A 14961-nucleotide genomic window follows, 5' to 3' on the forward strand; every position below is an offset into this window, starting at 1 on the left:
AAGCGATGCTTAAGGAAACAAGGGGGGCTTCAGGACAGCTGGAGCCTGGGGACTTGGACAGCTCTTGCCCCAGTTTTCTTTTTTTCTTTTTTTCCTGGAGGCTACCACTTAGCTTGTAAGGCAGAACATGGCGGTGGAGGCAGCTTTCTTTCCTCCTCCCGGGTTCACAGAGCTGGTGATGTTACCATGGTAATGGGAGGGCGGTTTGATGTGAGCCTTTGTGCTGGAACTCCCTCCAGCTTTGTTCTCATCCCAGCTATAGGTGTTTCCTCCGCAGCTATAAGAGAGGGCCGAGTAGGGGATTTCTGTGCCTCTTTGACGTAACCCCAAGAGCGAATGTTCTTCTCCCCTGTCGACCTTTCCATCCTGTGAGGGACTCAGTCCCCTGATTATAAGTTCTGAGGCACTTGGTTCCTGGTTCTTGGGGGATGTAGAGACCAAAACCTTTGAAATATAAGACATACTAAACGAGAACAGAACAAAGTTGGGTCTGTCCCTTTAGTCTATTGCGGACAGTCCTAGGGAAAGACGCTTTCTGGGAAGAGCACAGGGGTTGCCTCCGCTGAAGTCAGTTTCTAAAGGTTAGGGATGTGAGCCTTTTTGATTCACCCTGTAATAACTCATTCTGGCTGTATCATCCATGTGAGCTCCTTAAAGCCTCTCTGGAACCCATTTATTCTCTCAGACTCTATTGAATTCCAGAGGGTAGAGGCAACCCTGAAGATATGCGGTTGAGTTCTGCCCCCATCCGTCAGCCGTGGACTCCAGTGACTCCAAGTGGGGAAGTAATGGTCTCCGTAGACGTTCTTCTGCTGGAGCTCTATCCTTGGCTCTGCTATGCGAATCTACAACCCTGGACAAGTATCCGGTTTCTCCAAGTGTAGGTTTTCTAGACTAACAGACAGAAACAGAGGCATCTGTCCGGCTTCAGCTCATGAGGCAATAGGTTCTGAAGGCTGGGATTGTACCCCATTCATCATTGCCCCTCCAGGGCCTGCCATGGTCCTCTGTGCACCACAGTAAGTCAGAAAATGGCTGTCTAATGGAAGAGAGAAATAGAGACAACGGGGCCACCAAGCCTAGTGACCTAGGTTGAGCAGCCAGAACCAAATACAGTGGAGAGAACCAATTCTTGCAGGTTGTCGTCTGACCTCTAATGTCCCACAGCACATACATATGCACTAACTATAGGTTTAAAAATAGTTTCTAAAGGAGAAAATATTAGTGGATATACTTCCCAGCCAGCTGGAAATCTTGACAAGTGACAGACACCGACTCAAATGAGCAAACAGGGACTCTGCAGCTCCCATCACTGGGATTGCTTCAGCGCAGCTGTCTTGAGTGTGGCTGGATTCCAAGGGCTCTGGGAAGTCCCCAGGGCAGAGACCATAGGAGTCGGTTAGGGACTCACAATTCATCAGGGATGGATGGGAGCTCTGGTTCAATATATAGATAACACCCGGTGGGGCGGGGCCGGAGTTGGGGCTATGGCTCAGTTGGTAGAATCCCTGCCCAGTGTGCACTAAGCCCCGTTTCTGATCCCCAGCACAGCATACACCAGGCAATATGGTGCACACCTCTAATTCTAGCACTAGACAGGTGGGGGCAGGATGCTGGGAAGTTAAAAAGACAGCCTTGGGTACCCAGCAAGTTCAGGGCCTTAGCTTTTTAAGACCTTGTCTCATAAACAAACAAACAAACAAACAAAAATACACTTGGATTTCTAATCATGCCCGGGTCTCCAAGTTATTTGGCCTTGTGTCACTCACTTTGATTAAGCTCTGATGCTTAATCTAGTTTTTTGTTTGTTTGTTTGTTTCCTTTAAGGTAGACTCTGGGGATTGGGCTCTGGTCCTCAGGTTTGCAGGACAAGGACGCTAACACCCCAAACCATCTCATCAGCCTTATAGTATTGCTTACTCATGTCCTTCGGTCTTGATTCAAAGTCTGGTTGGGTGCCTCTGACGAATACAGCTCATGTATGACATGTAGCCGTGTTCTAGCTGAAAAGGAGGCTGGGAAAGGTGTCAGTGTCCCCTTTTAGAGAAGCAGCAGGACCACTGTTACAAAGGTAGTGAGTTTCCCAAACCCTGAAAGGGGATTTAGATATTCAATGGGGCCAAAATGAGCATTCCTGAAGCAATGAACGAGCTAAGTGAAGTTTTGGGGAAATGATGGTTTACTTTCCTGCCTCCTACCTGAGAAGCAGAGAAACAGATTCTTTGAGTTCTTTACCTGGAGTCCAGGGTGCCTCCTGCTCCATTTTCTGACACGCATCCTTCCCTGAACTAAATGTGTGTCCTCTGTCTCAGAGGCCGTGTTCTGCTCAGCTCCCCTGGGAGGCGACTCTGCAGACTCTTCTGGGTCTGATTCCCGGGTATAAGGTGCTATGTCATTGTTGTAACATAAATAAAGACAGTTCACGTGAAACTCAGGGAATAGAGGCTCTGGAACCCCTGGGTTCTATCAGCAGCCCCAAACTGGGAGTGTAGGATGTGGTGGCATACACACAGCCTGTGCAGTGGACAGGTGACAAGAGGCCATATCTCTTCCCTACTTGTAGGTTTTATTTTTTTCTTCAAATGTCCTTGGGATGTCAGCACTGCTTGCTTGTAACCCCAGCGTTTGGGAGGCATAGGCAGGAGGATCAGAAGTCCAAGTTCATCTTTTTGGCTACCTAGCAAGTTTGAGGGCAGCTTGGGCTACCAGAGGCTGTTTCTCAAATCAAGCACATTGAGTTACCGCAGCAGCGGCCAGCACACAGTAGGCATACTGCTCAGGTTACATCCTCTCTTCTTAGTCATTCTGGATGCCTCTCCAGTCCCCCAGAGCTGACTCACCTGACTGTCCCTTCTATTAGAGATGTTGTCATCTCCTGCCTCTAGGGCCCCGGTAGGTCAACCTCCTCATTAATCACAATGACTTTGATGAAGTGCCAGCCTGTCATCCAAAAAATGTCATACTGTCAGGACCTAACAGTCTCCCTCCATGGCAACCCAGGGATCCACCCTCGAGAGAGACAAGAAAACCCCAGGTGCATTCCACACACGAAGACTCTATTAGCATCATTGCCGCCTTCATTTGCCCCAGTTTCTCATTTTCAGGGGTTCTTTATGCACATGGCTGCAAGCGTGCATCCCAGGCCTTCCCAGGGTGTTGTCTTGAATGACTGCCCCTTCTCTTTCCCCTCTTCCTCCCTCCCTCTGCTTTTGGGCTCCTGTAATATCGCATTATATTCTACAGAGCTATCCAAAGAACAAGGCACCACCGAGGCAATGAAATCTGCCTCTTAGCAACACTGCTCTTAAGCAAAAACTCTATCGATTGCTGAAGCTCTGGACCCACTTTAATCAAGTAATCTAAACAGGGCTTAAGCTTCAAAAGCCAAGCAATGTGCCCAGCTTCAAAGTGCTTACTTATACACTGAATTAATTTATCCCGGATATACTAATGCTCCTTTCGGCCCTATGGATTATAATGTTAGAGGTTGCAATCCCGGCTTTGATAATAGCCCTGAAGTCCATCCTCTGTTGATTGTCATGTAAAAACGCACAAAGAGGAGTGGATAGGGAGGGGAGTGGACAAGTGGATTGGGATAGACTGGGAAGACTGACACAGCCCCATGCAAGCAGGGCTCTGCTGGGCAGTAGATGATGTGGAGCTGTGTGGTCTTGCTTCAGGCTGATTTGGACAGGGGGTGGAGGCAGAAGGGGGCTACACAGACCAGAGAACTGCTTTAGGAAGCCCCAGCTGTGACTGACAGGTGTGGCCAGAGTAGTCAGCTTGTGTGTTGGAAGGGTTGGAGAAAGTTGGACGTTTGCATTGGAGGCCAAGGGGCCAATCACATGCCTTCCATAGCTGCCCCTAACTGCAAGGATTCAGGGCACCAATTGGCCTTAACCTCCATCCCTTCTCACTTCCCAGAGCTTGTGCCTGTCACCTCATTGTTCATTCTTCCAACAATGTACTGAGCACCTGCTATGTAATGGGCATTATTCTAGGACCTGAGTTTTAGACAGTGAACAGGATAGGGAAGGCTTTGGTCTTGTGGGATTTGTTTTGCACTTGTGAGAGAAGAGGAAGACCAATGCATTGTCTCATTGCCTAACTGATTATCATCTGGTGGTGAAATGTGCTCTAGATAAAATTTTTAAAAAGGAGAAAGTGTCAGGGATCATATGAATAAGCACAGAGAAGGTAGCATCAGTGTGGGGTCAGTTTTAAGGTTCTATTTTTGTTTTCTGTGTATAAGTGTTTATCTGCATGTGTGTAAGTACACACTGTGCTTGCAGTGCTTATAAAGGCCAGAAGAGGGCACCAGAGCCACTGGAACTGGAGTTACAGGCAGTTAGTTGTGAGCTGCCCTTTGGATGCTGGGAACTAAACCCAGGTACTCTGTAAGACCAGTTGGTGTTCTTAACCACTAAGCCATCCCTGTGAGTTTAAGTGCAGTGCCTGGGAGAGGTACATTTGATAAAGACCTCGGGGAAGCATGGCCGAAGAGCAGCGAGCAGGGCAGGGAAGTGGTAAAATGTGCAGTTTGGTGAGGAAAGCAGCACAGGGCAAGTCTGAAGTTGCAGCCAAGGCAAGGATGAAAGAAAGACTGCCGTTCTTAAAGGGAGAGGTCCCATCCTGCGTGGGACAACAGGAAAGGGTGCTTTTAGGGCAAGACGCCACCCATCAAAGGCTGTGCCTTGTCAAGATGCAAATTTGAGAGCCCTGAAAGAGAGAATGCAGCTGAAAGGATTCCCTACTCAGAGACAGTTGCCTAGGAACACAGGGTGAGACTGGAAGTTTTGCCAGTGGCTAAACCTGAGAGTTCTCCAATGAAACAAGCATAAATACACTACACTATAACCCACGTAACTTTATGCCCAATAATCACCACTTATATAGCAAACACCTAAAGGGGAAAGAAACCCTTGCCTAGGCAAGGGGTTGTACAGATTCAAGGCAAATGGAGGCCACTTCATCTGTGGTCCAAAGGGGCCAGGAGCCATCTGTAGCTGGCAGCCGAAGTCGGAGGCAGCATCTTTGTGGTACTGGTTTTGCAGGCATGGAGAATGCAAGAGTGAAGGGTTGTGGTATCTTGGTCCATGGTTCTAGAGAGCCTCTGTGGCCAGGCATGTGGTACAGGGTCAGTCTTAGGATGACTTGGATCCGTGTAAACCTGTGTTCTGGGGTACAGCTCAAACCTTGTGTGAACATGTCGATGAAAAGAATGGCGAAGGGCTGGGAAGCTGGCTCAGTGGGGTACATATTTGAAGGCCTGGTCCTTAGGGAGTGGCACTACTTGACAGGGATTAGGAGGTGTGGCCTTGTTGGGGGATGTGCGTCATTTTGGGGTTCCAAATGCTCAAGCCCAGGCCCAGTGTCCTCTCTTTCTGCTGCCTGATGATCTGGATGTAGAACCCTCAGCTGCTTCTCCAGCATCACATCTGCCTGTGTGCTGTCATGGTAACAGACTAAACCTCTGGAACTCTAAGCCTGTCCCAACTAAACGTTTTCCTTTTATCAGGGTGGCAGTGGTCATGATGTCCTTCACAGCAAAAAGAACGGTGACTAAGACAGTGGGGAAGAAGCTCTTGTTGCACAAACTTGAAGATCTGAGTTGGGATCCCCTGCATCGCTGTAGAAAGTCAAGTGTGGCCGTGTGAGCCTGGATGTACCGGTGCCATGGGAGGAAGAAACAGGAGGTTCCCTGAGGTTCGTTGGCCAGTCAGTCCAGAAAACAAAACAAGACAGAAAGTGGTCAGCTTCAGGTTCAGAGACGACCCTGTGATAAGGTATTAAGCAATAGCGCAGGGCAGCTGATGTTCTCCTTTGGCCTATACACTACACTACACACACACACACACACACACACACACACACCACATACAGGGTGGTGGGCAAGTTTTAGTTGATGAAACAGCTAGAGCTGAGAGAGTATTGTGGTAAGATTCAGGGAGTCCCAAGAGAGTGGTCCCACTGCGCAGTAATCAAGGCCTAAACTTAGGAGAGAGATGGAAATACGTCTGATACATAGAGCCACAAATTCCTGTTGACTGACCTCAGAAAGGAAGGATGCCAGCACAGCCCTGAGGTATTCTGGAGGTCCTTGAGGAGGTCCAGAAAGATCTGCCTGTGCCTGTGGGTCGGCTGTTGTTGATTCTGTGTGGGAGAGACCTTGGCGGGGGCGGGAGAGAGTCAACGGCCTCGCGGCTGACAGAGATAAATACATCATGCAAGCAAAGCTCAAGTGAAGAGTTTTATTGAGATAAAGGGAAGGGGTCGGGGAGAGAGGGTGAAGGAAAGGAAGAGAGAGGAGAGAGAGAGAGAAGCAGAGACAGAGACCAGCTTGCCTCTTCAGAGAAACAGCAGGAAGAGAGCGGGAATGGGCAGAGCTTGTCTCCTAAAGGGACCTTTTGCACCTGCGTAAAGACTGCTAGTGACTTAGCCATGGGGCCCTGGGCTGGCCAGGGTGCTACCTGAATGCATCCTGCCAGGGGCCAGGGGCCAGCATAATGCCCGAATCCTAACACCAGCCACAGCCTCACGGGAAAAGAGGGATACCCGAAAGCGGGGTGGTTGGAGGAGACAGACATAAAGAGATTCTTTACGAAGGTGTAGCGGAGTGAGGACTCAGAACACAAAACTCAATCTGGGATGAGGTAGCTGACGAGGAAGCGGCTGCCACTTCTGCCAGGCTTCAAGCGGAGACAGGGAGCAGTGACCAGAATGCAGATTCCAAGGCACACTCCTGAGACTTGTCCAAGAAGGTCATCCAACAGGAATGCGGCTGACGTCCCTACAGGGAGAGAGCTGGGAAATATCCTGGCTTCACTCTCCTCCCTCCGCACCCCACCCCCCACCTCGTGCTTCCCCTCCCAGGATTCAAACTCCAGAGGAGGCAGAAGACTAGGGAGATGGCAAAGCGGAAGAGAGGGCCAAGATCGTGTTACCCACCCAGCCGCTCAATTTTCAAACACTTTGTTTCTTCTTTAGCCAAGGATTTGTAGGCTCCGAATGTGACTGCAAACTAGAAGGCCACAGACTCCCTCCCAGCCACCACTTGACTGAAAATTGGACCCGCCAGCAGCCAGGCGCGCAGGCTTGCTCTCACCTGGGGCGGGGGAGGAGCCAGAGGTTCTGTCTGTGCTGGCCAAGTGCCAGGCTCCCTTTGCCTTCTTGTTTTTTCTTCCCCTGTTGTCCTCGCCAGAGTACTGCCATCTGGCCTCAGCCTGTCTAAGGAAGGTATCGGTGAGGCAGAGAACCTGGGGTCTGTTCCCTGCTGCCTTAAGAGATGACTTGTGGCTGCCTGTCTGGCAGATGTAGCTCCGTGGCATTTTAATATCCAAATGTCCCTCCCGCCTTAGGAGGGAGGCCACGGACTATTGAAGGCAGTTCCCACAGAGAGCGCTGATTGCTGCAGCAATAATTTCCTTCAACAGCCATTAAAACACTTCTGATGTTTTTTTTTTTAAATAAAAAATAAAAAAGCAGGGAAAAGGTGGGGGGCAATGAGGCTAACATCCTTCCGATTTCCTACACCAGCGTTCATGGGGTGAACTTTAACTAATTGGGTGTTAGTATCAGCTGCTTCCAGTTATTAGCGGGCTGTCAGCAATTCTGTGCAACCTCAGCTTTGTCTAGCAATGTGGGCAGGGTGACTTGGACCTCAGCAAGGGGCTCGAAGCTGCCCTGAGACCCAGAGCCTGGCCTTGGGGTAGTTTGTGCCTGGCTTGCCCACTGACATCCTCTAGTTTAAGAGATGCTCTTTCAGGTCTCAGGAGTCACTGAACTTTCTCTACTCTGTCTCCTCCCTCTGCAGAATAGTCAGTTCTTCAGCCAGGGCCCGGCTCACCCTGGGGCTCTCTTTAACCAAACGGTGGTTAGATATGCCCGCATCCTCTACTCAGTGTACACTCACTCAGCAAATATAACTGGAAGGGCTTCATGTATCAAACACAGCCCAAGGCTGTGAGGTGGTGGGGGGAGGGTTAGGTGTTTCTCAGCGACACCTTGAGGCTAGATCGGAATATGTGAGAGCCTGAATTAAAAAAAAAAAAAGCAAAACCGGTGTTGCTGGGTTCCCCATCACACTGGGATTGTTCCAGGCCCATGGTCTTCACTGAAACAAGGCTGAGGAGCAACCTTCAAAAGTGTTCTCACTCTTTCCCAATTCCTATTGGTAACTAATGTTCTTCTGCTCAAGAAGTGAGGAAAGAGGGGTTGTTTTACAGACACACTGGGGCAAGGAGCAACCGCATCAAAGGAGGACACCAATGCTACCCTGGCAGGTCCCATGGCAGGTGGGAGACAGCGGGGGGAAGGGGGGGTGAGAGACAGACAGATATGCCATGCAGAGAGAACTTGGGTATAGAGTTTATTTAATAGGTATTGGAAAGGGTATAAAGGTAAGAGAATTATGGAGGAAAAAGTTAAATATAGATAGATAGATAGATAGATAGATAGATAGATAGATAATAGATAGATGGATGATAGGGGAAGGGGGAGGGGAGGGGAGCAGTAGTTACCTCTTCAGAAGAGGGAGAGAGAGAGAGAGAGAGAGAGATTCTGTGAGACAATGGTCTTGTACCCTGTAAAGGTTTGTCAGTTGTACTAGTTTAATAAAATGTTGATTGGCCAGTAGCCAGACAGGAAGTAGGCAGGGAAACCACGCAGCCCAGACTGTCAGAATTTGGGGGTGGGATTCACTGAGATGTCCCTTGCCTCCGTTGCAGCCTATATCTGACATTCTCTTGTTTTGCTCTGTTTGTTGTTGTCTTTTGGGGGAAGGATTTTGGTTTTTGGGGTTTTTTTGTTTTGTTTTGGCTTTGGTTTTGTTTTGTTTTGAGACTGGGTTTCTGTGTGTAGCCCTGGCTATCTTGGAACTCAATCTGTAGACCAGGCTGGCCTTGGACTCATAGAGATCCGCCTGGCCTCTATCTCCCGAGTGCTGGGATTAAAGGTGTGCACCACCACTTCCTGGTTGTTGTTTTTAAATGACTTGTTTACATTAACCTTATATGTGATTCTTATTTCCATGGGATCTTTCCACTCAGTATTATTTATTATTGTAAATCACCTCAAGTCCTCTTGGAGCAAGATATGATGTGCATAAATTTTTCCTAAAAAATGGCCATCTGTTCTTCTGGGTTTCTCGTCAGTCAAATCTGATACATGCAAGTTTTAAAAAAGAAATCACTTTTTTGTGTGTTAATGTTAAGCTGTGCTTAGCCACATGACATTCAGAATGTGGCTGCCTGATTTCAGCAGCTGGGAAGAAGATTCTCCACGGAGGACAGGAAGGGCAGGAGGTGAGACTGAACAGTGGGAGGGCTGACTTATGTCCGCTCATGAACCCGAGCTTCCAGTGGACTGGAAGGTTCCCTGGTTGGAGAATTCCAATTCTGTATGAATTGTTCTGTATGAACAGGTTCCAGGAACACATCTCTCAGTCTTTGTCCTGATGATGTGAGCGAACCTGGGCTGCTGAGTAAAGCTGTAAGCCGGAGGAGCACAGCCAGATCTGACCCCTCCCACTGGAATTGCCAGAATTGTCTCAATGGGAACCTCAGTCCGTTCCTGAGTGACCACAAGGTGGCGCTAGTCACAGGGTGAGAGGAGGCAAGCGCGCACTCTCTAATCATATTGCCCCTTTTGAATTTGTGCCCTTTACTTTTCTGCCTCTGGCTCTCTTTAGTAGTTCATTGCCTGGGTATAAGTGGAGCCAGAGCAGGTGGCCAGAAGACTGGGTTTTGTTTGAAACACCAGTTAGAAATTCAAATGTTGATGGGGACAGAAAGGAAGAAAGACCCGCAACGAGGAACAGGGACCGGGAGAGACCGCGCAGCTCTATGCGGAGAACAGTCGAGGGCTTGGACTCTGGAGGTGGTGTGAGTGAGGAACGTGATAGTAACAATCTGAGGTGCTGGGAGAAGATCCAGAGGAAAAAGACTCCCTAAATGGTGCCTCTAATGGATGACCTTATCTACTTTGAAATTTTGAGCAGGAACTTCAACCTTCACCTGGTTCAAATTGAACCTTCAAACTCAGTCTCATTGCACTCATGTGGACCAGGTAACAGCATGCTGGCTAATAGCAAACAGTAATTAGTGAGAAAGTCAAGAGCCATGCTAACACTTTGACTTTGTTGTTGTTTTTAAATGACTTGTTATGTTAACCTTATATGTGTTCTTATTTCCATGGGATCTTTCTGTAATGGTCTGTCCTGACCCTTTAAGCGACAAGCCCTGCCCACTCCCTCCCCTGTCCATGAGGCAAGCAGATCTTCCTTCCACTTCCAGCTTGAACTCCTTTTTCCATCTCTCTCCTGAAGAGGTAGCTGCTGCAGAGGTTCCTCTCCTCCCCCTTCTTTCTCCCTCTCTGCTTCTCTCTCCTCATCCTCCTTCTCCCTCCCTCTCCCCTTTCCCCTTCCCTTCCATAACCCATTAAATAAATACCCACTTTCTCTGCATGGTGTGCCTATCCGTCTCTCTCTCGTCTGCCATGGCTCCTCGTGGGACCAGTTGCCCTTGTGGCCTGCTGTGGCCTCCCACCCGCTGCTGCCCTAAACTACCTGCAGTGGCCCACTGCACCCCTTGGGGAATTGCGCCATAGCATTTTACCATCACTCTTGGTATTATTTACTATTGTAAATCACCTCAAGTCTCCTTGGAGCCAGATACCTGTTGAGACACCCAAACACCCTGACAAAACACAGTTTAGAGGAGAAAGGGTTTATTTCAGCTCATACTTTCAGGTTATAATCCACTGCTGCCAGAACGTCCCAGCATCAGGAGCTTGAAACCGCTGGTCACATGACGTCCACAGTTGTGAGTAGAGAGTACCCAGTAGCGTTCTCTGCTCTCTTGAAGCCAGGGCCTGCTGCCTAAGGAATGGTGTCACCCAAAGTGGGCTGGGTGGTGGTGGTTTGACTGAAATGTCCCCCATAGTCTGAAGTGTTGGAATACTTGGTCCCCAGTAAGTGGTACTATTTGGCTTGGTTTGGAAGGTGTGCCCTTGTTGGAGGAAGTATGTCACAGGAGGCAGACTCTGAGGCTTCAAAGACTGGTGCCCTTCCAAGTTCGCTTTCTTTGTTTCATGCTTGCAGTTCAAGATGTGAAGACTTCCGCTTCCTGATCGTGGCTCCGTACTTCACTTTGCCACCAGGGATTCTCACCTTCTGGAACCATAAGCCAAAGTAACCTTTTTCTTCTATGTGTTGCCTTGGTCATGGTATTGTATCACAGCTCTAGAAAGGCAGTTAATACAAGGGTCTTCCCACATCAAGTGACAACCAAGAAAGGTGTCCCCCTCCGCCCACCCCTGACATGCCCACAGGCCAACTTGACTCTCTTCCTAAGCCATCCCAGGCAGTGTCAAGTTGACAATTAAAATCTGCAGGCACAGTGCTTTACCTTGATTTTGTTCAGACCTGAGAGCCGCACCTCGGATTAGGAGAGCCTCTTCACCTCGCCCCTCATGCCCATGTGAAGAATGACTCCCCATTTGGCATCCTGCTTTGGCTAAGTCGTAGGCACAAGCTCCCAGAGGTACCTGAACAAATCAAAGCTCACTCACGCTGGTGGAATAGAAGTTTCTGGAATCTGTGCAGCTGATATTAGCCAGCTCACTGCTCGGGCAACTATACAATAGAACTTAAAAATAGCATTTCCTATAATTGCCCGAGTCTCTGGGTGTTTAGTAACCATGTCTGGCAGCCTATACCCTAGACAGACTGGCTGTGGGGAAAGCCATTGTTAAAATAAGATCATTAGCTTAATGGGCCTGATGAAAAGGGTGGCGAGATGGGAATTTCCCCTCACAATATGTTCTCCTCTCAAAACAATCGCTGGAACCAGCAGGGCATGCTAATAATTGACAGAAATGCCCTGGTATCTCTCTTTCCCTGATAGATGGAACAAACATTGCCTCTAAAGACAGGAGTTCTAGAATTTACTATGTCAGGTAAATTCACATTACCTAGCCCTCAGATGATTCCTTTTTTGTTTCACTTTGTTCTCCAGAGACTATATTTACACACTTGTGCACATGCACACACACACACACACACACGTGTGCACACATGCACACACATATACATGGGCATACACACACAGATGTGTAAATATATACACACGTAATGCAAAATGTTGCCTTCCATCGAGAAGTGGCAGCAAATGAACCGAAAGCTGGAGTTTTGACAATGGCCAGCAAGGCCAAGTCACCAGAGAACCAAAAAAGAGAACACGACCAATAGAAATGTGTTTGAGCAACAAGGGACCAGGGCGAGTGAATTCTGAAATAATTCCTCCCAAGCCCTCTCTGTAGAGGACCAATGCTGGCTAGAGCAGGTGTGGTGGTGCATGCCTGCTGTCTCCTGCATGTCTGTTGTCTCTTGCATGCCTGCTGTTTCCTGCATGCCTTCTGTCTCCTGCATGTCTGTTGTCTCTTGCATGCCTGCTGTCTCAGTGCTCAAGAAACTGAGGCAAATTTGAGGCCCACTTGGTGTGCAGAGCGAGACCTTGTCTCAAAAAGCCTAAACAACAACAATAGCAACAACAACACAACAACATGAAGTTATGTGACTGCAAGACCTGCAGAAGCCTGGACATGCTGACAGCCCATCCTAGGCGGATGGGGGAGGGGTTGTGCTGGTTGGGTTTTTTCAACTTAAACTAGAGTATCTGGGAAGAGGGGACTCAACTGAGGAATCGCCTTAATGGGATTAGCCTATCGGAACATCTATGGGACATTTTCTTGACTGACGATTGGTGTGGGAGGGCCTAGCCCAGCTTGGGTGGTGCCAGCCCTAGGCAGGCTGAGCAAGCCTGGGTTGTATAAGAAAGCAGGCTGAACAAGCCATGAGCAGCACCCCTCTGTGGTCTCTGCTTTAGTCCCTGCTTCTGGGTCGGTGCCTTGAGTTCGAGTCCCTGACCTGGCTTCCCTCGGTAGTGGACTATAACCTGTAAGACTGTAAGAATAAAAATTCCTTCCTCCCCAGGTTGTTTCTGATCAGTGTTCTATCACAGCGGAAGAGAAGCTAATGAGGTTGGGGTGCTTTGGTGTGAGAGGAGCAGAAGCGAGGATCCTGGGGGGAGGGGTCAGTGCCTTCAAATTATACTCTGCACATGTATGAAATTATCAGTGGGGAAGAAAGGAAAAGAAATCCGTAAAAGGACCAGATAAGGACAGACAGAGCCTCTTTGCCTGTCCTCCTTCTCATTCCTCCAGCGTGGCTTGAGGCTGGAAAGTTCCAGATCAAAGCAACAGCCAACTAAATGAGACCCTTCCTGCTCAACCAGCGAAGGGAACAAAGCCGCTGGAGAGGGGCGCTGTATCATAAGGGAAGGGGTCTTTCCCCACAGGCCTCCCCTGTCACGACCATCACATTGGGATTGGGTATCAACACATGTCTTGGGGGAACACAAACATTTTATCAGAGTGGGAAGTACCTTCTTCTGCTTCCCTCAGGCCCTAACCGATCAAGGCATTAGTCTGGCTACCTTGCTGGGGAGACCCAGTAGGAAGAAGGCCCCAGGCTCACTGAAGGCGAAGGAGGTCCAGTGTTCCATGGGCATCCAGTAGACTTTCCAGCTTCCTGGCTGCAAACACGGCCAGGAGAGAGCTGCCCACTGCCTGGTCCCTCCGCAAAACAGAGAGAAAAATGATGGTTGCTGTGTTTAGCTGACACACTTGGGGTGTTGGTTGTGTAGAAAGAGTTGTCTAAAACCCAGTCTTGCCAAGGTGGAGGCTGCCTTACGGAAAGCGGCTTGCCCAGCGAAGGCAGCTTACAAAGGTAACTTGGTTGCCTCGGTGGTTCTTCTGCGAACTTTAGATCGTTTTTGCCGGCCAGTGTCTCAAGACAGAATTGCCTGGCCTAATAAAGTGTCTCCCAAGAGGGAAAGGAACCTCTTGGAGCCGTTTACGGAGTGAAGTATGGGAGCCGTCTTCTCTGGTACATAGTCTACGACCTTCTACAGAGAGATGCTGGGCCACGAAGGTCAGCTCGTGTGTGCTTGAACGCTTTACTTTTTACCTATAGTTGTTAGCGTGAGCCTTGAGTCTCATGTTATATTCAGCTTCATTTAGTCGGTTTAAAACTTAAGATATGAAGACTATGTCAGAAATCATACAGAGACAACTTCAAGAATGGGAGAATCCATGTGGAGTCTTATTGCCTTTGGTAGAAGTGGCCCTGTAGCCACATAAATGTTTGAACGAGTATATTTCCCCTTTTCTAATATGAATGTTCCACGAGGCATTGAAAATACCCTCTCTTCTTGATTTTTTGATTCACATTTCGCCCTGACATCCGCACAGCTGCAGCGTCAGATCACAGTAAGCTGTCCTCTTCTTACTTCACAAGTCAGGGCTTATGGCATCAATTGTATCCGAATACACCGAAAGCTTGCAAGGGGACAGAGCAAAGAGAGAGGGTGACTTCTCAACCCTTGCTGGTTGTCGGTCTATGGAGGAATGGGGCGCCTGTCACTCATGAGGCACATAAAGCTGGTTTGAAGGAAACTGTGCTAGGGGTGCCTGTTATTTCCTGTGTCTACTGGGAAAGATGTAAACTGCCGAGAGATGAAACGCCTTCTCATCTCTGAGACTCGTTAAGCACTAGCCCCGCACTTGACTGGGGACCAAACCCTCATGGGCGTAGCGTGTGTTTTCTAGAATGGTTTGAGCACGGTACTAGTTGAAGGCGGCAAGCCTCAGCTTTGTTATTCCTGCTACACTTACTAATGACTCACAATTCGCTTGGTTTTGAGAGGAGCTATAAATAAAGCTGAGACCTGGCTCCGACCCATTTAGATGGAAAGATCTTCTTTTTATAAATCTCTGCAGCAATCAGCAAAGTATCCTACATGCTCTGGACTCCATACGCAAGCAGTCTCTCTCATTCTAACTTGAAATATTCTACCTTTGAAGGACAATATGATTAGACACACACACAGTATAACGTCAGGA

This window comes from Microtus oregoni, unplaced genomic scaffold (genome assembly GCF_018167655.1).
Source record: "Microtus oregoni isolate MIOR12 unplaced genomic scaffold, Mior012 000009F_ref0000495, whole genome shotgun sequence".
In the NCBI taxonomy this organism is placed as follows: domain Eukaryota; kingdom Metazoa; phylum Chordata; class Mammalia; order Rodentia; family Cricetidae; genus Microtus; species Microtus oregoni.